Source organism: Panthera pardus, unplaced genomic scaffold, assembly GCF_024362965.1.
Source record: "Panthera pardus isolate Hobbes unplaced genomic scaffold, ASM2436296v1 HiC_scaffold_13, whole genome shotgun sequence".
NCBI classification, from domain to species: domain Eukaryota; kingdom Metazoa; phylum Chordata; class Mammalia; order Carnivora; family Felidae; genus Panthera; species Panthera pardus.
The window spans coordinates 144,471,282-144,498,771 of NW_026526688.1; the positions used below are offsets into that span (position 1 = coordinate 144,471,282).

The 27,490-nt window shown below is 39.7% G+C and overlaps 1 pseudogene; it reads left to right on the top strand.

Annotated features, from left to right (window-relative positions):
* Positions 1-906: 906 nt before the first annotated feature.
* The window catches only part of LOC109274992 (NADH dehydrogenase [ubiquinone] flavoprotein 2, mitochondrial-like), a 40,972-nt pseudogene continuing 14,388 nt past the window's right edge, over positions 907-27,490 (top strand).

A 27,490-nucleotide genomic window follows, 5' to 3' on the forward strand; every position in this document is an offset into this window, starting at 1 on the left:
AAAATATTCTTGACTTTAGTTTTCCTCAGACATCCCTAGATGCTGATTTTCCAGTCATTTCAAATTCAGTCAAATAACTACAACTGAGCAGCGTTGATAACGTCTACTGACCCATTAAGAGTCAAGGAAAACCATTAGAAACATTTTCCTAGTTTTTAAGTTGACTTGTGCTGTCACTCCTGATGTCCTCAACTCTATGAGCAGTAGAAAGGCTAGCAGTCCAAACCAGTTTATTTTTTCTGGACACTTATTTTTGGCTGCTGCAATCAAATACAATTTAATTAACTCGCCATTGGTAAATAATTTTTCTTCCCTGGCTAACAAATGAGCTACTTAGAAAGTTCCTTTGGTTGCAGCTTCATTTTGATTTTTCATTTTCATGGAAAAATTCTATTCTAATGAGGTATTTGTTTTAAATCTTATAATCTTTCTAACTGGGGAATAGTATGTATTGGTAACAACGTGGTGATTTTTAGTCTGGTTATGTTGACTTCTTTTAGTACAGCAATAGCATAATGCTTTGCAGTTTCGTTAGATAACAAAAGAATCCACACCTCCTTGTGCTTAAAACGTGTGATACTTAGGGACTACTTTTCATTTTTTGTAATTAAAGTTTTTTTAGTTAATTTATTTATTTTGAGACAGAGCTAACAGCAGGGGCAGAGACACAGAGGGAGAGAAAGAGAGAGAGAGAATCCCAAGCAGGCTTCCACACTGTCATAGAGCAGAGGCTGATGTGGGGCTCCAACTCTCGAACCGCGAGATCATGGCCTGAACCAAAATCGAGAGTCGGACGCTCAACCGACTGAGCCACCCAGGCACCCGTACTTTTCACTTTTTACATTTGTTTTGACACGATGGGTACGCGATAACAATACAAAGAAAATACAACGTGGCGGTATAGTGATGTGCGTGACACTCCAAATGCTGCCTGGTTGCGACTTCATCCCTGTGATTTGTAGCAGCAGCGTGAAGCCCCGAGAACGCCACGCAGCTTGTCACCACCGCTCCACCAGGCACTGCAGCTGGAGTGTGAAAGAGCTGTAGGCAGCACGTCAGCACACAAGTACAGCTGTGTCCCAATAAAACTTCAGTTACGGTAAACGCTGAAATGTGAATTTCATACGATTTTCTTATGTTATGAAATATTTTTGTTTTGATTCCCCCCCCCCCCCCGCCCCCCGCTATTCTGACGTCACAGGCAATACAAAAACAGATCTGGCCTCCTGGCCATAGTTGCCGACCTCTGCTGTAGCAAGGCTTTGCGTTGGATTCTGCTAGGTCTCTGGGATTCATTCCAACCTAAAACAACTTCAGATTATCAGCCTGGAGTGTCTTGAACTTGATAACGTATATTCATACTCCAAATCCATGTGAGGTTAGGGCTAGGGTTCTGATTTATGAGGGAGACTATTTTCCTTATTATTGTTTTTTCTCTTTTTTCACATGGAGCTGAGCAGAGTCTCTGACAGACAAGTTACCTTTTGTGTTTCTCTTTACCAACAGGTATATTTTCTTCTAGCCTATTTCTTTTTCTTTTTTTAACATTTATTTATGTTTTGAGAGAGAGAGACAGAACGTGAGCAGGGGAGGGGCAGAGAGAGAGGGAGACACAGAATCTGAAGCAGGCTCCAGGCTCTGAGCTGTCAGCCCAGAACCTGCTGCGGGGCTCCAACTCGCGGACCACGAGATCATGACCTGAGCTGAAGTCAGACGCTTAACCCACTGAGCCACCCAGGCACTCCTATTCTAGCCTATTTCTTTATTAAAATTGTAGTCATCCTTCAAGGGCCCTTGCAATATGTCAGAAATCTAATCCCATTACTCATGCAAGAAATCTAATCCCCAATTTATGCAAGTCAAGCTCTTATCTCTTGGTCCCCATTTGATCATCAAACCTAGGGCCTCTATGGCTTTAAGAACTGCAGACTGCTCTCCTTGCATACAGATCTATTGTCTTTTGGGAGAAGGATCTTTGCTTTCTTTTGAGTCCAGAAATATATTTATGAAAAGTTTGCAGTATTTTATCCAGAGTTTTATAAATTGTTTGCCTCAGGAAGTGTTTTTTTTTTTTTTTTTTTTTTCAGAATAACTAGACTTACACATTTATAGATATGAAAGTCTCTTATATTTTCTTAGCCCCCACTCCCATTTTCTAGTTTTAATTCCCTTTACTTTGTCTAACTCGATTTCTATTTTAAGCCTTATATCCCATTAAGCTGGTGGAAAACCTTAACCCTAGTCGTTGTGATTTACCCCCAACTTTCTGGATTGTTCCAGGATCTTATGCAATGCTAACATTTAGAGTGGGATGACAGCATCTGGTTGTTGGGTCATCTGTTTTGAAATCCAGTCATTCTCTTCAGCATAGCTGTTCAAATCCAGGGGCTCTCTGTCGGGGTGGGGATGTAGGAGATTTTGCAAAGCTGCCTAGATTCTTATTAAGGTAGTCTTTTCATTACTGAAGTCTTTTCACTCCTCTAGTGGCTTTGCCTAGGACATGCCCTCTGTATTTAGACCTTTGGACCTCTCTGTTCTCATTATGCAAATTACGCTCTAAAGTCCTGGGAATTTCTTTCCTGTTTTAGGGAAATCATTTTTCTTTCATGATTCTGGCCTAGATACTTTGCGCTCTATCTAATCTTCTAGTTTTAGGGATTACTCCGTTGGAAAAAAGGCCTGGGAGATTACCAAACTATTTCTAATTTTTGCTCTGCTATAGTCTCTTTGTCTCCGTCCCTTCCTACCCAGCTGGCAACAAAAACTGGATTGATTATTTGAATTGGGGCAAAGGAAGAAAAAAAGTACAGCAATAATTTTATTTTATTTTAAATTTTTTTAATGTTTATTCATTATTGAGAGAGAGATAGAGAGAGAGAGAGAGAGTGAGAGCACACGTGCGAGCACACGGGCAGGGAGAGAGGGAGACACAGAATCCAAAGCAGGCTCCAAGCTCTTAGCAGAGCCTGAAGCAGGACTCAAATCCACGAACCGCGAGATCAGGACCTGAGCAGAGGTTGGACTCTTAACCGACTGAGCCACCTAGGCATCCCTACAGCAATAAATTTAAAAGTAGATTAATAGTTTAAAATAGTTTCCTGACACATGTTTTAAAGGCGATAGTAGATGAAAATAGTTCTGATAAAAGCTAATGATGCTTAGAAGAGAGCTGGGGCAGTCAGGATGGAGGGGTAAATACAGACTTGACATATATTTTGGAGGCAGAAAGAACAGGACTACTAACTGATAATGTGATGAGGCTGAAGACGAGGTTGGAATCAAGTGTGACCCCCAGATTTCTGTTGGACTATCACTTTGTGGATATTGACCAGTTTGGCCAATCTTGCATCCGTTTGTAAATTCACTTCAGCGCTCCTTACCTACCTAGAAATACATGGTTTTGGAGTTGAGTCAGTTGTAACATCTTACTGGTCCCCTCATTTACTAAGGAGTTAAGTAAAACCTTTGATATGCATTCATTTTATGAGTCATGACTTTTCCTTTTAAAAATGTTTTTAAAGAATTAATCACAACTTATGATATTATAATGTTTTTAGTCTAAATTCGTTTTTAAAAATGTTTACTTATTTACTTTTGAGGGAGAGAGAGAGAAAGTGAGGGAGGGACAGAGAAAGAGAGAGAGAGAGAATGCCAAGAAGGCTCTGTGTTATCAGCCCTGACTTGGGGCTCTAACTCACAAACCATGAGGTCGTGACCTGAGCCGAAATCAAGGGTCCGTTGTCCAACCAACTGAGCCACCCAGATGCTCTGTCTATATTCTTGTTAGAATAATTATAATTATAGGGATGCCTGGATGGCTCAGTCCACTGGGCGTCAGACTTTGGTTCAGGTCATGATCTCACGGTTCATGTGTTCCAGCCCCACATCGGGCTCTGTGCTGACAGCTCGGAGCCTGGAGCCTGCTTCAGATTCTGTGTCTCCCTTTCTCTCTGTCTCTCCCCTGCTTGCACCGACTCTCTCTCTCAAAAATAAACATTAAAAAAAATTTTTTTAAAGGAGTAACTATAATTATCATTAGTGTAATGAATTAATAATTAATAATCTATCAAGGGTGGCAAAAATCTTGACAGCTTTATTGTCCACTGTATTCATTTCACAGATGAGTAAACTATAGAACAGAGAAGTGAAGTGATGTTACCAAAATTGTAATCGGTTTCAGAGAAAGACCCTCTCCAGCAACTTTTAGTCCAGTGCTTTTTTCATTCTACCCTTTAACTGAGCGTACTTTCTTCACCTTCTTGTTTTTGTGAATGTGGGCAATTCATGAAGCTTGAGACGGGTTGCTTCAGAATGATAAATTTAAGCTCTAACCACTTTCTGTGTGTCTTCAGAAAAACAAACAAACAAATAACAAAACAAAACAAAACAAAACAAAAAACAAACATGTATCTGGAAAACAGAGGGGAAATTTAACTCTGAGGCTGAGAGGGAAAAAAAAAAGGTGATTCGATATATTTTCATGATATGTAACACTGTTACCACGGCTAACCCAACTGGCTTGGAAACTTATGTCCTTCCCTCTACCACCTTTCCCTTTGGGTTCTATCATTGCGACTTTTTTGGTTGTTTTGAGCCTAAAAATATTCTATTTATTAAAGCTAAAAATGCTGAACCTTTTATATTCAACTTACAATTTTATTCTGTTTGTTAATTCTATAGACCTACGTAGACTATATGGCATTTTGAAAGTTTTTAGGTAATAGCCTCTTATGCAGAACAAGTTAAATATCTTAAGACATTAAATTCCATGGTGAATTTAATGTTTGTATTTCCCTTTTAGGCATTTCTGATGTCAGGCTCCATGAACAAAACCTCTCCGAATTCTTGGATAATTCTTTTAAGACTAACAAGGTAAGTTTGCAAATAGTGACTCTTTAGTTCCTTTAGATATTCAGATAATATGTAAACTCGAAAACTTTCTATTTAAAATCACCAATTATTTATTTATTTATTTATTTATTTATTTATCTGTAAGTTTATTTATTTATTTTTAAGTTTATTTATTTTGAGAGAGACAGAGTGGGGCAGGGACAGAGAGAGAAGAGGAGACAGAGAATCCCAAGTAGGCTCCATGCTGACAGCTGAGGAGCTGGAGGTGGGGCTCATACTCAGGAACAGTGAGATCACGACCTGAGCCTAAATAAAGAGTCAGATGCTTGACCAACTGAGCCACCCAGGTGCCCCTAAAATCACCAATTTAAATGACCGATTTGTGTATTTTGAAAGAGAATTACAAAATGACTATTCTAATAGGCCAAATTCTCTAAAGCAGTAGAAGTACACAAAATACAAAATATGTGGAGATTCCTAAGCCACAAATATTATTATTATTGTTGTTATTATTATTATTAGTTCATGATAAATATAATTCTCTGACACATGTTTTTATACTTACCTTTAAATCTTCCTGGGATTAAAATATGTTTACCCACTACAGAAACATTTATCAAATCCTAAGGCATTTTAGGGATACCTTCTCACACATATGATGACTGAAGATATTAGCCAAGGTGATGACTGGATTCTTCTGTCAACACCAATTATTAGAAGGACTTCATAATGTAAAGTATTTAGGCTCCCAGTCCATGAAATCCACTTCCCTGCTCTGCTCATGAAAGCCTTCATTCCCATCCAGGTGGCTTGGCTGAACCTGGTGTTTCCTTGACTGTTGACATAGTTGTAAATTCTTGAAACTTGACAGACCTTCTTTCAAATGCTTCTGTTTTGTGGAACCGTTCAACTCTTAAAGCTGTAAAAATGACATCCAGTTGAATCTTGGAAATCTGGTGCCTTTGGGTGACTATTTGATCACAAATTTTAAAGTCTAAAGCAATAAATGAGTTTGTTTGAAGGATATAGGCCATCCAAAATTGAAGGAACATTTAAAGGTCAGGCCTCTGGAACCAGGAATCCTCCTGTGAACAGAAGGAACAAAAGGAATGGTTTTTGGCAAGGACAAAGGAGATTCAAGAAGACTTTTCTTCATCCATTTTCAGTTAAGACTACCCACACGGGATTAAAAATCTTAGGTGAATGAGTTCATTGGCCTGCTCTGTGTCAAATGCCGTCCCTTAGCCAGCGAGGTCCCAGAAGGAAAACATACCCTGGGACCTGAGAAAAAAATCTGAAACTTGAGAGGCTAATGAAGATGGCCCTACCAGCTTCTGGGGATAACGATTGTTTGGACAGCTCTGATTTCTTTCAAGCCAATGACAATAGTCCCTTTTGGGTAATTGTTGGAATGCCAGTGCTAGTGTAAAACTAATCTCAATATTTAACCAATTTCGATGTTATTACCATTCTAACGGAACTCATGCTAGAAAGCAAACTTGGAGCAGTATAACTTTTCCCCCCAAATTCACTCCCATATCACTTAATCCTTAAAGCAGTAGCAAGTAATCTTTCCGGAAGAAGAGTAAGGTCACATAAATAATAAGGTCAACCCAACTGCCTTTGGTCAAAGAGCATAATAAATTGACTCCTTGAGGCCGAGAGGGTGTCGCAGATCATCAGTGACCACATGAGTAACTGCTTCATCACCGCATCAGCAACCATTGGATGGGAGCATCTTGAGAATTCAGAAGAGCAGAAACGGTCCTCTTGGTAGCCACCGCCATAGAATCAGCATCACCTACTTTTGATGGTAAGCACTGCACATTTAACTTTTTTAAAATAATTTTTTAAAAATTTATTTTTGAGAGAGATACAGAGAACAAGCAGAGGAGGGTCAGAGAGAGAGGGAGAGAGAGCATCCCAAGCAGGCTCCATGCTGTCAGCACAAAGCCCAATGTAGGGCTCGACTCACGAGTTATGAGATCATGACCTGAGCCAAAACCAAGAGTCAGATGCTTAACTGACTGAGCCACTCAGGCACCCCACAGTTAACTTTTAAATCAACTTTTTTAAATCAACGTGACCTCACAAGAATATTCTCCTTTGGTATTTGCATTAGAATAGGAATCCATTTTTCTATAGTAAATCCAAGGAAAGACTATGATCCTCAACTAATTTGTTTTGACTATTACTTGCAATATTATTTTCTGTTTATTGCACTTGACATTGGGGATACACTTGCTATTATTTAAGTGACATTTTGTGCCTGTAAAACATCCAAAGACATTAACTAGTAATTCTTGGCTTTAGATGTGGCAAGAGTTCACGAAAATCAATTAGAGATCCCTGTATTAGTTCTTCTCCTTGATGCTAAAAAAAACCATACTGAGCTATAGTTTAAAGCCCAGTGCCATCCAATTTTAAATTATTTACACTTTTTTATATTATTGCAAACTGTTTCTGGGTATACAGCCATGCTACATTAGGTTATACTACTGATAATTAAATAAGGGTAGGCTTGGTGATTAGAAGAGAACTTTGGCCAAGGAAGTGTTGAAAACACTTAGGTAGTTTTTTGCTGTATGTAAAATTTGACACCCCATTAAATAAAGCTATAGCAATAACCCAATAAAGCTGAAATAGCTTCAAGGAGCATAAAGAGAGCTTTCAGGACTTTACTGTTAACAATGCAAAATGTCAGTATGAGAAAGGCCTTAATAGGGCCATGATTTCACACGCAAGATTGACTAGCAATGTGCGGATCAGAGGATTTGGGCTTCTGTGTTTTTGGTAGGGAGGGTTGTTTCGGCTTGAACTATCTGGGTTGGCCTGATCGTATGTTTGTGCTAGTTACATTTTAGACATCCACTAAGAATCTGGACTCTCTTTTTCACATGTCGTACTGTCACTGCAGGGAGGATGCCGAGACAAGGACTCCATTTCCCAGCACCTCTGCCTCCAGGTACAGCAGATGATTAATCCCTGTGAATGGAGTGTGATCAGAAGTGATCTGTGTTCCTTCCAAGCTGAGACTTTTAAAACATAGACGAGGCGGCTCTAACGCTCCCTTTTCTCCCTTCCCAGGACAGAGGGAGCCTGGGTTCTGACTCGCCATGGAGGAGAACCCCTCTCCCCAGCTAGGAATACCTGCACTAAAGTATTATGTGAGAAAGCCAAGAACTTCTATTGTATTAAGCCGTTATGATTTTGATGTTTTCGTTATCAAAGCTAGTGTTGCTTTGATTAAATATAGTATCTTTAGCAGGATACTTGTGCGACCGTCTCCTTTAATTGGTCCTATCCATCCATTCATTCGACAAATATTTATTGAGTGTCTATTATGTGCTAGGCAGTATGCTGGGCATACGTAATGAAGACATAGGCTGGATATTCTGTTGTTTGTACTGTAAGGGGTGGATTCCTTGGAATGGATTGGGGGAAGAAAGAGGAGAAGACAGGTCTTTAGAAAAAGTCAGTTGTGGGAAGAGTGCAAGGAGAACTACAGCTGCTAGGAGAGCGTGTATGCAGGGGAATCTCATCTAATTAGGGAGTCAGGAAGGCCTTTCCATCAAAGTGGCCTCGGAGCTTAAGTTAGAAATGTGGGTAGGAATGAACCTGACAAAGGCTGGCAAGTAAGGGATGGAGGCACAGGTGGGAAGCCGAGAGAGCGTTCTAAGCAAAGACAGCACTGTGTGTGAGAGCCTTTCGAGTAAGGAAAAAGGCGTGGCATTTAACAACCAAAAGGAGATAATGGCTAATCTATTATTTTATGTGTAGTGTTTTTAAATAGACAAACAAATTACAGCACTAACATTTTCCAAGGTGTTTCACAGGATGACCCATTCTCGTCAAACATCGGTAACCTAATCAGAGTAGTTGGTATGGCCTGATTAGCTGTGTCTTTCTTTTGTAAACTGTACTACTACTGTGTCAGACTAGGAACAAGGCAGCTAATTATGACCAGACTTTCAGCAGCTTTTATTGGTGTGGCAAAGATGCATCTCTGATTCTCCAGCAGTGTCTATTTTAAATATTTTGTCTTGTTATTTTTTCATAGACATGCACCTTTAAGTCAGAACCCAAATTGGTGAGGCCATGTTGATTCCACCTTATTATTTTTCCTCTGGCCTCCTCCTTTCCTACTCTTTCTCCTCCTCTTCCTTCCTTCCTTGCTCTCTTCAGTTATTATATTCCTCTGAGTAAAAATTATAGGCAAACACCAAAAGTACCGCGTTGTGTATCTGTAGGAACTCATGAAGAACAAAAAACAGTTAACAGTGATCCACGGAAGCCCCTGTCTCACCTAGTGGCTAGTATCCGGGAGCCTTGGATAATTGTGTACTAGAAATATTTATCATATCAAAAATACTTCTTGAAATGCCCCCCACCACCGCCTCCCCAGACATTGATTTCCTCCTGTAGAAAACAGGCACAGAATCCAAGGGGGAAGCAAATCAATTCGGCAAACATCGGCACTGATTCATACTATAGCTTTCAAACCTATAAAAGCACAAAGCAGCTGAAAGATTTGTCTCTCAGAGGAAAGTCAAGATGAATGTTATTAGACCTGGATTAGGTTGAGTTAACCCGAGAGAAACCAGTTGAATACCTATCGGCCCAAGAGAATTACTAACTAGAGAGGTCTCCCCATTTCTCCCGGTCCTTTGTGGATCATAAACCCACCAGTGATCACATTCCCATGACGTTTGGGTTTCTGTTAAATTTCTTTCTCCAACAACACAGGTTGGTTACCTAGCACTGAACGGGTCTGGCTAGTTTCTCGCTGCAGCCCCGGTCAAGAACAGGCTGAGGGTCAGTGACAGGATGAGGACATCTGTTGCTGTAATTACTACTTTCAGACAATGAAATTATTTTAGGTTGGATAAAAAATGACCTGTTTGGTTGTTATTATTTCAGGCTTATAGATGAAGAAATTTAGAGCTCGGAGAGTTTAAATGGCTTTCCCTAGTCACACATCTAATGAGTGACAGAACTCAGAAATTTCCTAAGCCCCTCTCCTCCACTTAAGCACTGCTGCTTCCTAAAGCTGCCATTCACCAAGGGCCCCATGTCACTGTCAAGTGCTTTAGACATCTGCAACCTGGTTGAATTCATCCTCACCTGGCCTTGCAAGAACCGATATAAGCCGAGGCAGCTGGTCCCCTGCCAGCTTTGGAGTAACTTCCCTCTCCAGCAGGTCCGTTTGCTGCATTCCATGACCCAAACCAGCCTGGCTTTTTAACCGAATAACTTTTTTTTCAATTTGGATATTTTAGGTTTCTCCTGCTGAGATTTGGCAACTCAGCTTTTGCTTCAGCTTCTTGGTTCCCAAACCTCATGGTGTGGCTGATCTGGTTTTGGTTCTGGATTCCTTACTTGTGGGTTGGGCAGCCCAAACTCACCCCATAACGTGGAGACAAGACCCCTGGTTCTGGCTTTCCAGCCCTGCAGTTCTTTTTTTTTTTTTTTAATTTTTTAAAATGTTTATTTTTTAGAGAGAGAGAGAAAGAGAGAGACAGAGAGAGACAGAGTGAGAGTGGGGGAGGGGCAGAAAGAGAGGGAGACACAGAATCCCAAGCAGGCTCCAGGCTCTGAGCTGTCCGCACAGAGCCCCATGCGGGGCTCAAACTCGCGAACAGTGAGATCATGACCTGAGCCCACGTCGGACACTTAACCGACTGAGCCACCCAGGCATCCCTCCAACCCTGCAGTTCTACTTGGTCCCTTCCCTGCAAGAGAGCAACAGCATGTTGGCACAATAGAGGAGGAATAAGCTAGGAGTCAAGGTGCTTAATCTTTCCAGGGATCCACTTGTTATTTGTAAAAAGAGAATAATGGTAATAATAATAATAGCCACTTTATAAGATCATTTGGAGGGTTAAAGAGGTGATAATTTTAAATGGGTCCAGCACACAGCAGGCATTCAATAAATATTATTAGAATCACATAAAGAAGTTTACCTTTTCAAAGCGCTTGGAACATACTAAACTTTACACAAACGTGAGCTATTAGTCAAACTTTGGGGCCCAAAAGAGACCTTTGAGGTTACCAAGTTCATTTCTGTTTTGTTATACTGGGAAATATTGTTTAAATATAGTGACACCTTGTACTTCCTTGTTTTATTTTGTAATTACAGTAAGAACATGCCTATATTGTTGAAGAGCGTGCATATTATAGGAAAAAAAATCCTACCAACTTGTAAACGTCTATTTACAATAAATGCACCAGGAATCAGCCACCTTATTAGGAACTATCCCTTTGCTCACATCTTTGATGATCAAAATCACATGGAATTTCACACTGTCATGCTATTTTGCTTTAAGCACAGCACGTCATATTGATAGTAAGTCCTCTTTTATTTAGGCTAGTGAGATTTGGAGAACTGCTCAATATTAGTAAAAATTCTAATGAATGGCTCAGAAAAGCAGGTATTTTGGCAACGATGCGATCAAGATGGCAGCATAAGTTGTTTCTGACTTCTGTCCCCGCAGTGGGCAGCGACCAGCCATTGACAAGACACCGTTGTGAAAATCTCAGAACATGGGTGAGGCTGGAGCACCCCCCTGGACCCTAGGGACCAGAGACAGTATTAGAAGGGTAAGAGGAATGCTGCACTCTGAGCACATCACCCTCCCCCAGGATGGCACATCTCCATGCTGAGAGGGCCTGCGGGGAACTATGGTTTCTCTGGTGGGAAAAAGAGAACCCAGGGTGGACATGCTGCTCCCCTAGCATTGTGGCTTGCTTCCCTGGAGGCCAGTCACGTGTGGCTTCATGGGGATCACGGGGAATCCGGCTTGACCACCAGAGATTAGATTGGTTACAGAGAAAGGGGACGGGGTTATACAGTAAAAAAGGCCACGTATGCTAAGTCCAGAGCTGACATCATAATCAGTGATGGAAGGTTGAAAGCTTTGCATCTAAGATCAGGAACAAGACAAGGGTACTCACTCTCATTGTTCTTTTTCTTTTTCTTTAAAAAAATGTTTTTTTTTTTTTTTTAATGTTTATTCATTTTTGAGACAGAGAGAGACAGAGCATGAACAGGGGAAGGTCAGAGAGAGAGGGAGACACGGAATCTGAAACAGGCTCCAGGCTCTGAGCTGTCAGCAAAGAGCCCGACGCGGGGCTGAAACTCATGGACCACGAGATCATGACCTGAGCCGAAGTCGGACGCCCAACCGACTGAGCCACCCAGGCGCCCCAATTCTTTTTCTTTGTTTTGCTAGAGAGATAGAGAGCAAGTGGAGGAAGGGCAGAGAGAAAGGGAGACAGAATCCCAAGCAGGGTCTGTGCTGTCAACCCAGACCCCAACCCAGGCTGGAATTTAAAAACTGTGAGATCGTGACCTGAGCTGAAATCAAGAGTCTGTTGCTTAACTGACTGAGCAACCCGGGTGCCTCCTCCCCCTCCCCGCTCCCACTCTCAGGGTTCCTATTCAGTATAGCATTGGAAGTTCTAGTCAGGGCAATAAGAAAAAGAAATAAAAGGAATCAATCAGAAAGGAAGTGAAATTGTTTCTATTTTAAGGTGACATGAGGGGAACCTGGGTGGCTCAGTTGGTTAAGCCTCCGACTTCAGCTCAGGTCATGATCTTATGGTTCGTGAGTTCCAGCCCTGAACAGGGCTCTGTGCTGACAGTTTGGAGCGTGGAACCTGCTTTGGGTTCTGTGTCTCCCTCTCTCTCTGCCCTCCCCTGCTTGTGCTCTGTCTTTCTCTCAAAAATAAACCTTAAAACAAATTAAAAAAAATAAAGATGACATGATTTTGTATATGGAAAGTTCTAAAGACTGAACCAAAAACCTGTTAGGTATAATTAATTAATTTAGTAGTTGCATAATACAAAATGAACATAGAAAAATCAGTACCATTTCTATATATTTGTAGCAAATTACCTGAAAAAGACACAAAGAAAATCCCATTTACAACAGCATCATAAACAATAAAATATTTAGTAATAAATTAAACCAAGGAGGTGAAAGATCTCTATACTAAAAACTATAAGACATTGGTAAAAGAACTTGGAAGAGGTACAAATAAATGGAAAAATATTCTGTGTTCATAGATTGGAAGAATTAATATTGTTACAATGTCTGTAATGCCTAAAGCCATTTATAGAGTTAATGTAATCTCTATCAAGATTCCAATGAAATTTTTTAATAGAAATAAAAAAACTATCCTAAAATTGGTTTGGAACCACAAAAGAGCCCCAAATCTAAAACAATATTGATAAAGGAGAACAAAGTTGGAAGCATTACACTTCTTGATTTCAAACTATAGTATAAATCTATAGCAATCAAAACAGTATGGTATTGGCATAAAAACAGACATATAGACCAATGGAACAGAACTGAGAGCCTAGTTTAGTACTAAACCCACACATATGTGGCCAGCTAATATTTGACAAGGAAGCTAAGAATACTCAAAGAGAAAAGATAAGTCTTTTCTTTAAATGGTGTTGGGAAAAGCTCCTTGACAATGGTCTCGGCAATTTGTTTTAGATACGGCACTTAAAGCACAAGCAACAAGATAAAAAATAAATATGTGCAACTACATCAAACTAAAAAGCTCCGCACAATCTCAAAAATGATGAACGTAACGAAAAGGCAACCCATGAAATGGGAGAAAATATTTGCAAAACATGTATCTGATAAGGGGTTAGTATCCAAAATACATAAAGCACTCATACAACTCAATAGCAACAAGCCAAATAATCCAATGAATAAATGGGCAAATGACCTGAATAAACACTTTCCCAAAGCAGATTTTCAAATGGCCAACAGGTACTGGAAAGGATGTTCAGCATCAGTCATCATCAGAGGAGTGCAAATCAGAACCAGAATGGGATATTATCTCCCACCTGTTAGGATACTGTCATCAAAATGTCAAGAGATAACAAATGCTGAGGGGCATGTGGAGAAATGGGACCTTTGTGTACCGTTAGTGGGAATGTAAATTGTGGAGTTACTATGGAAAACAACGTGGGGGTTCCTCAAAAAATTAAAAATAAGACTACCATATGATCCAGCAATTTCACTCCTGGGTATATATAGAAAGAAAATGAAACTGCTACATCAGAGATATTGGGACCCTCAAATGTATTGCAGCATTATTTACAACAATCAAGATGTGAAAACCATCTATGTGTCCACTGACAATGAATCAATAAAGAAAATGTGATACATATATATCACATGGATGGACTTTGAGGGTATTATGCTAGGTGAGACAAGTAAGACAGAGAAAGGCAAATACTATATGATCCTAGTTATACGTGATATCTAAAAAGCTTGAGAAGTACGTGGGTGACTCGGTTAAGTTTCCAGCTATTGATTTTGGCTCGGGTCATGATCTCATGATTCCTGGGATTGAGCCTTGTGTCCGCTCTGTGCTGATAGCACGGAGCCCACTTGGGACTCTCTCTCCCTCTCTCTCTGTCCCTCCCCTGCTGTCTCTCTCTCTCTCTCTCTCTCTCTCAAAATAAATAAACATTTAAGAAAACATTAAAAAAAACTTGAACTCATAGAAATAGAGAACAGGTTGGTGGTTTCTAGACAAGGGGAAGTAAAAGGTGGGAGAGATGGATGAAGGGGGTCAGAGGGTATAAGGTAAATAGATTCTGGGGATGTGATATGCAGCATGGTGGCTATAGTTAATAATACTGTAGAGTATATTTGAAAGTTGCTAAGAGAGGAGATCTTAAAAATTCTCAGGATAAGAAAAACAATTATAACTATGAAAGATGATGGATGTTAACTAATTGCAATAATCATTTGGCAATACATATGTATATCAAGTCATTGTGTTATACACTTTTAACTTATATAATGTTACATGTCAGTTATATTCCAATAAAACTTGAAAACGTATAAAAAAAGGAAAGTAGGTTTTTAAACTTTCAGATATACACAATAATTTACTTAGCAAAATACTTCTTTGTGGGTAAATAGCTTCAGTATTTTCCTTATATGAATTATCAAGTATTCTGAATTTAAGAAACCAGTTAATGAAGTTTTATTATATATTTTCAAATTTCTTTTTGCTGTGACTTCCCCCAGGCAAGCATAACAAGAGATTTAAAAATCAAGACTTAGATTTAATGAATATCATGTTGGATGAACATAATTACTTATAGCCTTAAGGGCCAACCAATCTGGTTTTTATTGCAGTAACTAGAAAAGAACATCTCAAAGATGAAGATCATCCTTAAAAAAACTTCATCTTATCTTGCTGTAACAAATGCTCTTTACAAAATGCTTTCTCTGCTTAAATGTTATGTCTGTGTGCTATAGACAGAATGTTTGTGTCCCTCCAAAATTCATATGTTAAATCCTTATGCCCAGTGTAATGGTTTTAAAAGGTAAGGCCTATGAGAAGTGATTAGGTCATGGGATGAAGCCTTGATGATAGGGATTAATAGCCTTATAAAAGAGACCTTAAGGCTCTCTCCTTCCTTTTGCCGTATGAGAACACAGAGAGAAGACGGCCATCTATTAACCAGGAAGCAGCCCTCACCAGAAGTCAAATCCGCTGACATTTTGATCCAGGACTTCCCAGACTCCAGAACTGTGAGAAAGAAATTTCTGTTGTTTATAAGGCATCAGCCTATGTTATTCTGTTATAACAGCTTGAACAGACAAAGACACTGTTTTACAATAAAATACTTTTTATGAAGGGGTAAAAAAATAGATCTTTAGGCTTTGAGAAGCTATACAGATGGACAGTGACCAAACCATATATGACAACAGAACTTTGACCCACAACCTTGGCATCAGCCAGTCCAGAATGGTCAGGATTTGGTCAATTACTGACAATTTCTCTATTTTTTTGCCTTGCTTCCACCTCAGGACCAACTAAGAAAAGCCAATATGCTCCCCAAACCAATTACATATGATGCCTTCCTTCTGGTGAGCCTCTTTCCAGTTTCCCCATATGGACACCTTCCCAACATATCATACGTGAAGCCACGCCTTTTTATTTTCACTATAAAACTTTCGCATTCCCTTGCCTGTTTTTAAGTCTTTCCCAAACACAAGTGATGGTGTTGACTCATTTGCTATATGGCAAACTTTGAATAAATAGCCTATGTTGCTTCCATTGGATGGGCTTTGCTTATTTGTGTTTTCTTTGTGGTTTTTTTTTGTGGTTTTCTTGGTGTATGTTGCTCAATGCTGTGGATCCCCACCTTCAACCTGTCACAGTACCCGCAGAGTCCCCTCATGTCTTGCTGCTCATGGCTTGTCAAGTCCACGACAGGATGTTAAGTCAGGACCTGGTCTGAGCTCTGCTTTCTTTGCCTCGGTTATTTATTTACAGATCAGTACACGGGTTTTGTTATTGGTTTCCATTTGTTTGGCATCCTTGGGAGAATCAAGTCCTTTCTTTTCATCCTGTTTTGCTCCCTCCGTGATCTGTTTTGCGTTGTGCTATCTAATAGTGTTATTTGTCATAGATGGAGAACAAAAGTGTGGAACAAAGGCACAGGAATTCCATCTAGCCTCGTGACTGGGTAAAATTTGAAGTTGTCACTGGCCTGGTGTCCATTTAGATAGATTTTGGCATCAGACACCAATGAAACTTGCTAAGTTTCTCTTTTTGTCTTGACTTTTAGCCAGACAACTTGGCTTTGATTCAGAGAGAGCCCTGTCTCTAGTTTTCTATCTGCTAGTAGTGGGTGGGGGGAACGCAAATTTTGGGGTCTGCATTCAAAGGTAGACAGCCACAGTAGGTTAGAGACCGAAGACCCAAAGAGCATAAGTGTTGTTTGTTTGTTTGTTTTGTATACTGTTGGCAGCTCTCATTGGACCCTCTAAGTCTAAATCCTCTGCTCTTCCAGGGAAAATTCCTGCATCTTATATGCACTCTCCTTATCTTCATTATTCAGGCTACTGTATTTCTAAATAGCATAACTTCACCAAGGATGATTTGAGCCTTCAATGACCCCTCTGGGGAGCATTTGTCATAGACAAAATTGTTCATTGAGAGGCACCTCAGGAAGGAAAGGAAATAAGATTTCTCAAGGCTGATGGGCAGTATTCTTCATTTTAATGCAGAAGCTTCCAAATCAAATGATCTCTGAAACAAAATAAAGCCTTTATTTAATAAATTGTCCCAGAGGTAATTCATGGAAGTGTAACCCTAAAATCCACAAATTAGACAGAGCCTTGAACCCTCTAAGACTCAATTTACATTCCCTCCCCCATGTTCACGTACAAGTCACAGAGGCAATCTCTAAAATCCTTGCTGAAGACTGATAAAGGTTCATTCCTCCTTTCCCTCAACAGAGACTTCAGAGCAAAACACTAGATTCTGATGTTGTAGATAAAAATATGTAGTGATGCAGAGCAACGTTGTAACTAAAACAAAGCAAGTTATAGGGATTCATATTTCAACAAAATACATCAAAAGTAGTATTTGTAGATGTTGAATATTTCATGAATAAATTCCGAACTCCATTATCAGAAATGGTAATTGTTCTGACATTGTATTTAAATTTAATTACAATTTCATTTTCCTTTATTGTAGTAAGAAAACTTGAGATCTACCCTCTTAACAAGTCTTTTAAGTGCATAGTACAGTATTTTTATGTATTTCTAATCAAATTCTAATTCTTTTTTTTTAAAATCAAATTCTAATTAGAAATTGTTTTTCCAAAAGATTCTTTGGCCAAAGCTAGTGAGCCATTTGACAAACTTAAGCAACAACCAATTAAACCCATTTTTCTAATTTTTAAAAATGTTTATTTATTTATTTAGAGAGAGAGAGAGAGAGAGCCAGGGAGGGGCAGAGAGAGAGAGGGAGAGAGAATCCCAAGCAGGTTCCGTGCCATCAGCACAGAGCTTGACGCAGGGCTTGATGTCACCAACCGTGAGATTGTGACCTGAACTGAAATCAAGAGTCAAACACGTAACTGGCTGAGACACCCATGTGCCCTTAAACTCATTTTTCTAATGAACACTCCCCTTTCTCCATCTGTTGCCTCCCTATATAGGGCATGCCCTACCTGAGAAGAAAAAATGTTCTCTCCTGATAAAGACCTGCAAACTTATCCTAGATCCCTCACAAAATGACACTTGGGAGGATTTCTAGGTTTAATTGGATATTGCAGACAGTGGACACCACCTTTTCTGCATTATTACACCTCTTTATGAATTCAGGGTCCTCAGTAAGAGACTCTTCCTTCAGGGAGACCACACCTGAGCAGGTCTTCTGGAACCTAAAGAAGGCTCTTCAACAACCTCCTTTCTTTGGAATCTCTACTAGTTTCCTGGGGTTGCCGTAGCAAAGTAGCACAAATGGGGCTGCTTATAATAACAGAAATTTATTTTCTCACTTCTAAAGGCTAGAAATCTGGGGCACTTGGGTGGTTCAGTGGGTTAAGCGTCTGACTCTTGATACTGGTTCAAGTTGTGATCTCACAGTCCTGAGATCAAGCTGAGCGTGGAGCCTGCTTAGGATTCTCTCTCTATCCCTTCCCCCTCCTCCCCTCCCCCTTTGGCCCCTCTCCCACTCGCTCTCCCTCTCTCTCTCTCACTCAAAATAAATAAGCATAAAAAAAGGCTAGAAATCCGAAATCAAGGTGTTGTCAGGTTCAAGTTCCCAATGAAACCTGTAGGAGAAAGTACTTCTTTTCATGTTCCTAGATTCTCGTGTTTGCCCTCAATCCTTGACATTCCTTGGCTTGTTGATGAATCACTCCAATCTTTGCCTCTCTCATCACATGGTGGTCCTCTCATCAGTCATATTGTATTAAGGACCGTATCTACTCCAGTGTGACTTCATATTAACTAATACATCTCCAACAATCCTGTGTTAAATTAAGGTCACATTCTAAGAAGATTAAGAATTCAGCACATCTTTGGGGGGGATGGTGAGGGGGACAGTTTAACCCATAACAGCATTCCCAAATCCAGACAGTCTTTTTGTCTATTTGTGTGCGGACAATGTGGACAAGCATTTGTAGTTTTTAATTCAGCTTCCTGGGAACCATCACTTATTACAGCCTCAATATTGACCCAGTTGCAAGGACCCTTTTGTCTTAAGGTAGTAGGTACCACTGCAAAATTTGTTGCAACTTCTGCTGATGTAGTCCTAGGTTCCCTATTTGACTCCTCACACAGCATCGACATTACTACTACTGCCTGAAAATACATAATACTTTTTAACCAGCCTATTAACCGCTTATGAGGTTTCATAACTTTCACCCCTGCACATTACTATTGACTGCTGTAGCACCCTGAATCCTGCCTCTACTGGAAGAAGGGGAATCTCACGATTGCTTGACATCTTTTCTCTGCCTCATTCAGATTTATTAGAGATTCTCACTGAGAACCCTAACCTAATACATTATTTGTCGATGGATCTTACCTTAAAACTGAAACTGGAGGTTAACAAATAGGATATGCTATTATTAATTTAGACTTTTCTTTAGAACATAGTCCTCTGTCTGAGGTAAAATTAGATCAGATGACAGAACTTTCTGCAATTCCCGGAGCTTGTTAAGCTATCCAAAGACCAGAGAGTAAACATATATACAAATGACAGATAATATTTTGGAATAGGGCATGCCTTTGGGAATCTTTGGAAACAAAGGGAATTTCTTCTGCTGGAACCTTAATCAAAACTGAATAGCAATTAAGGAACTTTGAATGTACCCCTGCCTCCTGGAAAGGTGGCTATTATAAAAGTTGAGGCCCATGTTAAAAGGCATAATAGAGGAGGGGAAAGAAATGATCTAACAGATTATTATGCCAAACCAGCAGTCTTAACTAAACTTGTGATTTTAACTAAACACCCTAAGGATTAATATTTGGAAGAATTTAAAAAGACCATTATAAAATATCTACATTTAGCTCCTGATTTGAGAAAGAATAGAAAATTCTCCCTTTCACTCCGATCATCTCTGGCACTGTTAAGTTAGCTACTTGGTAACATCAGATGATTTCAAATGGATATTATTTAAATTGCTTCATAAAACTACTCACCATGATACAGACACATTGGCCATGTGTTATTAATTAATAATAAAATCTTGGGAAAACTGTAAAGATGGGGCATGGCCGGGAATTGACACTTAAGGACCCTCTTGGAACACCTTCAGATGGATTTTAGCCAGCTTCCTTTCTCCTTAGGATTTGAATGTGCTGTAGTTTTTACATATCTGTTCTCAGGATGGATTGAAGCATTTCCTTGCCAAACAGTTACAGACAGCCCTTATCGTTGCTGAAAAGCTGCTGGATTTTGTGTTTTAACCTGAGGTATACCAATTTTTATATCAAGGGACCAAGGGATACACTCCATGGGAATTATTATAAAATAACTCAGTAAGGCGTTACCTCTTACTCAGGAATTACAGTGCCTTTACCACCCACAATCTTCCAGAAATGTTGAAAGAACCAATGTTATTTGCAAATTAAAATTAAGAGCTTTCAGAAACCTTTGAGCCCCCCATGGCCAAAAGTGCTCTCCGCAGCCATTATGGCCATATGGTCCACTTCCTTGGGAACACATTGGTAATCCTTCTATGAATCAGTTACTGATTCAGTATGGGAAAGCCCATACATTTACGAATTTCACCTCTGCTACTAGACTTCCTCCTGCTGTAAACACACACGGCAAAATATTACAAAGGACTCAAATACTATACTCAGTCCCATCACCAACAGGTTAAGGCTACCTTCCTATGGCTTCTTCCCAAAGATCCCCTTCATGATTTTCAACCAGAATTTGTCTGTTGGAAGAGACATCAGAGAAAAACTGTTCTCTAACCTCATTAGACAGAACCTTATCAGGTCTTATTAACGACAAATGTAGCAGTGAAACAGATGCAAGTCAATCCTTGGGCTCCACATTTAACAACTAAAGAAGCAATCGGAATTCCACATAATTAAAAGATTACTCCGACAAGAAACCTCAATCTGAAGATTTTCAGAGATCATCTAGAAACAGGTGATCTTCAGTAGTGGACTGCTGACCCAAGGCCTTTGGAAGAAACTGATGAGTTCAGAGAGTGGACAGATTCACTCAAGATGTTGGACCAGAGAACCTGGATAATTCTTGTTTTGCTTTCCATTGCTTCCTTATAATCATCCTCATTTTCTATAGATCTATAAGATCTAAAAGGCATAATAGAGATCTATAGATCCTTGGTTGTCACCCACCCATAATGGTCCCTTTTCTCTTTTTCTTTATGATAATTGTTAAATCAAAACAGAGCCATTCTAATGCCATTACTGACGAACGGATAAAGAAATTGTGGAATTTCTTTATCCACAATAAATACTACACAATAAATATTCCACAATGGAATACTACATGGCAATGAGAAAGAATGAAATATGGCCTTTTGTAGCAACGTGGATGGAACTGGAGAGTGTTATGCTAAGTGAAATAAGCCATACAGAGAAAGACAGACACCATATGTTTCACTCTTATGTGGATCCTGAGAAACTTAACAGAAGTCCATGGGGGAGGGGAAGAAAAAAAAAAGAGGTTAGAGAGGGAGAGAGCCAAAGCATAAGAGACTCTTAAAAACTGAGAACAAACTGAGGGTTGATGGGGGGTGGGAGGGAGGGGAGGGTGGGTGATGGGTATTGAGAAGGGCACCTTTTGCGATGAGCACTGGGTGCTGTATGGAAACCAATTTGACAATAAATTTCATATTTAAAAAAAAGTAGTCAGTTCTTTACATCTTATTGACTGCTGGACATTCATTCCATCGATCATTCTGTCACCATGACAACTGATAAATTCTGGTTTCATCAAATGGGATCATAGGGAATTATAACCAATAACATTTCTACTTCACCTTAAATATGGGCAAATGACCTTAAACAAATCTACCTGTGACCTTGCCATGTCCCTCTCTTCTAGAAAAAAAAAAGTATTACGGTCTACTGATAAAAACTAAGGTTATTCTAAATTTGAACTCAAACAACATTCATCGGGTGGTGTACTGAATACTTGCCATGGCAGGAAAATAATTGAGATCCAAACATGTAACACAACTAATGTAAGGTCTTGGTTCTGACCTTCTGTCATGAACCATTTCTTTTTTCCCCCCACGTCTCCATGTGCCCCTCCTGGATACTATTTCCTTTTTGTCCAGGATGCCTGGTCCTGTTTGCCTCAGTTGGCATCTTATACACTTGAGGAATAATACTCTGAGACTTGACTGTACATAGAGGCTCTGATTCAATAAATCCTCAAGGCTAGAAATTCTGATTCAGATACAAGCTCCAAAACAATGCCACCCTTAATTATTCAGGTATTCTACCTGGGAGAATTACTGAGTCATAGTTTGTGCAAACAATCAGATCAGTGTTCCCACCTGTGGCAATCATAAAAATGGAAAAGACTGTGAGAAACTTATCATTAACTTTGGCAGAAGTGATTAATGATACCATCTCTGCTTTCAATGGAATACAGAGCAGTCTCCACTCAACCTGCTCATACAGAGCAGGTGCAAGTACTGACGGACAGCCACAGTGCTCTAGATTTCTTGTGGGCTAGTCATGGTGGCATCTGTGCCGTTGTTAATTCTTTTTTTTTTTTTAATTTTTTTTAACGTTTTTTATTTATTTTTGAGACAGAGAGAGGCAGAGCATGAACGGGGGAGGGGCAGAGAGAGAGGGAGACACAGAATCGGAAGCAGGCTCCAGGCTCTGAGCTATCAGCCCAGAGCTCGACGCGGGGCTCGAACTCACAGACCACGAGATCGTGACCTGAGCTGAAGGCGGCCGCTTAACCGACTGAGCCACCCAGGCGCCCCAATGCCGTTGTTAATTCTTGCTCTACTTGTATCAATGGTTGGACATGGCAGAATAGGTGATACATCACCATAATAGAAAAGCTACTTGTCTCTCTGAGGTTGGTCCTCATGAAATTGGTTCTTGGCCTGGGTCGGGCAATTGGAATTCTCGGTTCCATGCATTTCATAGGAACTATTAATTGTCCTTGTTTTTGTCATGATGGTCATCATGTTGCTCAATTGCATTCTGCCCAGAACAGCCAATCCCTCATCGGATGACTGCACTGACAATAGAACAGAAGGGTCAAGACTATCTTGCCATGCAGTTGAATATGAAGGTGACTTAACAATCCCTGAGCATTGAAGGTTGGGTCTCTAGGCTTCCATGAATTGGTTAACCTTTCACAGGTGAGATACTGACCGAAAAGGGAGATGAGAGACTGACTATACAGAGAGTGGCCAGACCAGACCATATGTGACAATAGAACTCTGATCCACAATCTGCAGCAAACAGCCTGGGAAGCCAAACCACAACCTCTGTAACAACCATTCCAGGGAGAGAAAATACAGCTGCTCCAGCAAGTGTTCCTTAGTGGGCTGGGCATGCTCAGTGGCTGCTTGCGTCCCTATTTTTTTGCTTCTGCTTCCAGCTCAGGACCAATCAGAGACAGCCACACATGCTCCCCGCCAAACTTACGTTTGATGCCCGGCTTTTAGTTTTCCCCTTTCCGGCTTCCCAGTGCCACCAGCTTCCAATCAGATCATACCTGAAGTCTTCCCTTTTGTTTTTTACTATCAAGTTTTTTCACTTCCCTGTTCAGTTTTGAGTTTCTGCAAGTGATGGCTGACTTCCTTAGTACGGTAAACTCTGAATAAATGACCTCGTTTGTTCAGATTTCAGCAAGTCTTCACTTATTTTTACGGTTTTCAATCCACGGCAGCTTTGTTTTAGGATATCTATTACAATGGGCATAAAGGTAGTAAGATTATAAAGTCGGTCTCACACACAGGGCAACTGTGAGGGCAGGAGGGAAGGTTCTTTTGTGACAATGAAGGAAAAGTGCTTTCTGAAAAATTGCCCGGAAATCTTCCGGAAAACATGAAGGGGAAGAAAATAAGTGATTTGTTTGGCTTTGTAAAGTGACTTGATGGGCTGGATGGAGTCCTTATTCTTTACAGCAAGAAAAGAAAGGGAAAAAAATGTTCAGTGCTTTGTATTTGAGAACAAGCTCTTTACCCAGGTTCTAAAAGCACTTTGCAAAAATAGTCTGGTGCTAAGTATTATAAATCCTTTTTCAAAAATGAGAAGTGCGAGCATTGTTGATTTTTCCGGGAGAGTAGAATAGAGATTTTGTACTTTTCGATTAAATGTCCTAATAATTATGCCAGTAACATATTATTCCATAAACTAGTCTGTATGGCAGGGTTTTATATATTATGTATGCTGTGTAAACCCCTAACAATTAAAAAAATAAACAGTTTTTGACTTTTAAATTAGTCTGTTTCTCCTTACTATGTTCAGTGAGCTGGCACCAAAATTACATATTTAAACAGAGTGATTTCATGGCTTGAAGTAATCCTCACACTTCATATCTACTCTGTCGACAGCACTTTCTATCATCTTGAATTTACTCTCTTTGCCTTGAGTCTATAAATAAGAAAAAAACCCCATTGCTTTAATTTTCTTTTTTTTCTGCTTTAGTCTGAAGGAGTGCTTTAATATTATAAATGTGGCTTATAAATCTAAGTCTTTGAAGCAAGGTTTATCGCCTTAGATTCCATCAAAATGGCATGGAAAAAATGATTTAGGTGTATAAAATGCAAGTTCCTATCTATTATTTTAAAATTACAATTTACTACTAAAACAGTGATTCTTCATTTTCTTTTCTTTCTTTTTTTTATGTTTATTTATTTTTGAGACAGAGAAAGACAGAACATGAACAGGGGAGGGTCAGAGAGAGGGAGACACAGAATCTGAAGCAGGCTCCAGGCTCCGAGCTATCAGCACAGAGCCCAACTCGGGGCTCGAACTCACGGACTGTGAGATCATGACCTGAGCCGAAGTCAGACGCTCAACCGACTGAACCACCCAGGCGTCCCAGTGACTCTTCATTTTCTAGAGGGACTCCAGTGTTATCTGAAAATGTCCAAAAGGTGTTAAGCACAACAGAAAGGATATAACAAGGTTGTTGTTGTTGTTGTTGTTGTTGTTGTTGTTTAGCAGAGAGATGGGTAGTGAAATAAAATACCAACAAAGCTTTGTAATTCCAACAGGGTTGGCAGAGAATCTCTTGAATTTTGAAAGTGGTCTTTCCTTTACAGTATTGGTTTCCTCACTACCAATGTTAGAGTAGGATACTGGGTTTTGGACACTACTACTGACTTGCTGAATATTATATACCAGTTCAATCTGATTTTTTTTTTTTTTTTTGGCCTCTGGTTTCCTGTTTGTTATATATGTTGCTGCTATCTGCCTTGCAGAGATGATGTCAGAATTAATTACCTAAGTAACACTGTACTGTTGAGGCTAAGCTTATCAACTTGGTCATTTTTTTTTTTTTCATATAATCTGTGCATACTCCTATATTCTTTCATAAGGATTTCTTTTCCCTTTATATTTTACCTGCTCTCAGTGTTACCCTCCCAGCTTTATTATTCATACTTTTCAGAAGTGGAACATTACATGTAAATATATGAGACTCTTTTCTGTTATAGGTCTTTGAATATGAAATATAAGACACGATCTCCCGCTTTTTGATACTTTCTCACACCAGCAAGAAACTACCTAACCTTCTAGCCCTAATAAAATTGAACTGTTTTTTTATCCATGTATTTTTATCTATTTATTTAACAAATGCTTATTGACCACTTCCTATATGTCATACATATGTCAGTGCATGACATATAGTAAGTGGAACGTATATATAATCATACATACATCCGACATGGCAGCTGGAATACCCTTTCCTCAGACTTTTAAAAAAATTGTCCAAACACTTATCGTACATCAGAGGAAAGGCCCATTACTCTTAAGATTTCATTGCTGTTTTTTTAGATTCCATAGGCTCATATTCTCATGTTGTCTTCACTACAATTTCTGGATGACTTCAACCACTTAATTTTCCTTGTGTCTCTCAGCTTCCATGGCTGTTCTGTTTTCTATGCCTTCAACAGATCCAGATGTGGAGTTCAGCCCCCTTTCCTTGACTTCTTGCAAAACACAGGCATTCATGCGTTGGTATACTTTATTAAAGATTTGGGGTCATATAGTGACAAAGAACCACATACAAGGTAATTAAATGTCAATGTTACCCTACTCTCTTTTAGAATCTCTTATGCCACCTTCATTACTGGCGGCTGGCTGATTTGGCTCCATTGGTCCCTGCGTGTTTTGGTCCTTTGCTCTCTCAGTAGTCTCCTTGCATTTCTCCATTGATCTCCTTCCAATCCCCCCAATTCCTACCCATTTTAAATACAAACGATTTTGTTCTCTTAGTTTCACTGGACCACTCCAGGTCATACTCTCGCGGTCACCGCCACGGTGGACTGAGAATCTATTTTGTTAAATAGAAGACTCTGTAGAGAATTTTTGCCACTCCCTCAGGACAGAGGTGTCTGCAATTGATTTTGGTTTTAAAAAGCAGTGTGGTTTTCGGTTCCTTTGCATGTGTGGACAATCTACTGTAATGTGATGGGATTTGCTATAGAGGTCTGGGCAGAGCATGGTAAAATTGTTCAGGAGAGATAACTGGGAAATGCAGAAAAGCTTCACAGATACGGGATCAGAACTGGTTTTAAAGCCTGAGAATGAATTTACCAATCTGAAAATTGGTGGAGAGGACAAGAGAATCATTTATCCTAGGTTACTCTATAAATATTTGTATAATTAGGGGAATCTATTACCTATAATTAGTAAGTGTGAGAAGTTATTTTTTCACCCCTCACATTTGAAAATATGTTGTTACCCTTTCTCAGCTCACCCCGCTATCATGTGACTTTTTAAAACCTTACTCTCATTGACTCTGATATTTCTTATTTCAACCTCTGCTCTTTTTTCTTCTTCTACTAGTCTTTGGACTCTTTTCTGTCTTGGCCCGCCTTCCTACCCTGTGCTCTGCTATTTCAGCTATGTTCTCTTCAACAGGGTTGACTCTGTCACCATCTTCACCAGTTACATGACACAACTTGTCCGTTCTTAATTCTGAGTAATCCCACGTTTTTCCTTTTACTCCTGGTCCTTTCTTGCTGTCTCCAGAGAAAATTATAAAAAGAGGGCTGAAACCAAACAATTTCCTGTTCCTATGTTGACAGTAACTGGGTATAATTTCCTGTCCCTATGGTCAATAATTCTGAGAATAAGCACAGAATGCCCTAGCTCCTTGTTCTGGGAAATATTTGCTCCTGAGAAAGAAGACTGACAGGTTGACCATAAAGAGTTGCTTCAAGATGCTTGCCTCGCTGAGCACATCATTCCCAAGCTATTATGTCATAGCTCTGTATAATCCCAACCTGCCTAAAAATCACCCAGCCAGGTTCTAAATCCTATAGATATTCTCCGCTGCCTCTTCTCCACTGTCCAGCAATGCTTTCATTCATCTTTTATTCTCTTTTAAGCTTTCTCCCCCTAGATGTCAATAGCAGTCCTATATCCCTCAATCTCAGCAAGCGACCTAATTCCATCTTCTCTGTCCTTACGAAGATAGGAAATGAACCATGAGAACAGTTTCAGTGTGGTTTTCTTTCTTAGAACTCTCTTCTCCATTGGTTTCTATGGCTCCTGTGGGCTTCACCTCACTGCTACTCTTTATTGTCTTACTTACTCATCTTTTGCCATTTGCCCTTTAAATAAAAGTGTCCCACAAGGTTACTTTTTCTTTTAATCCTCTC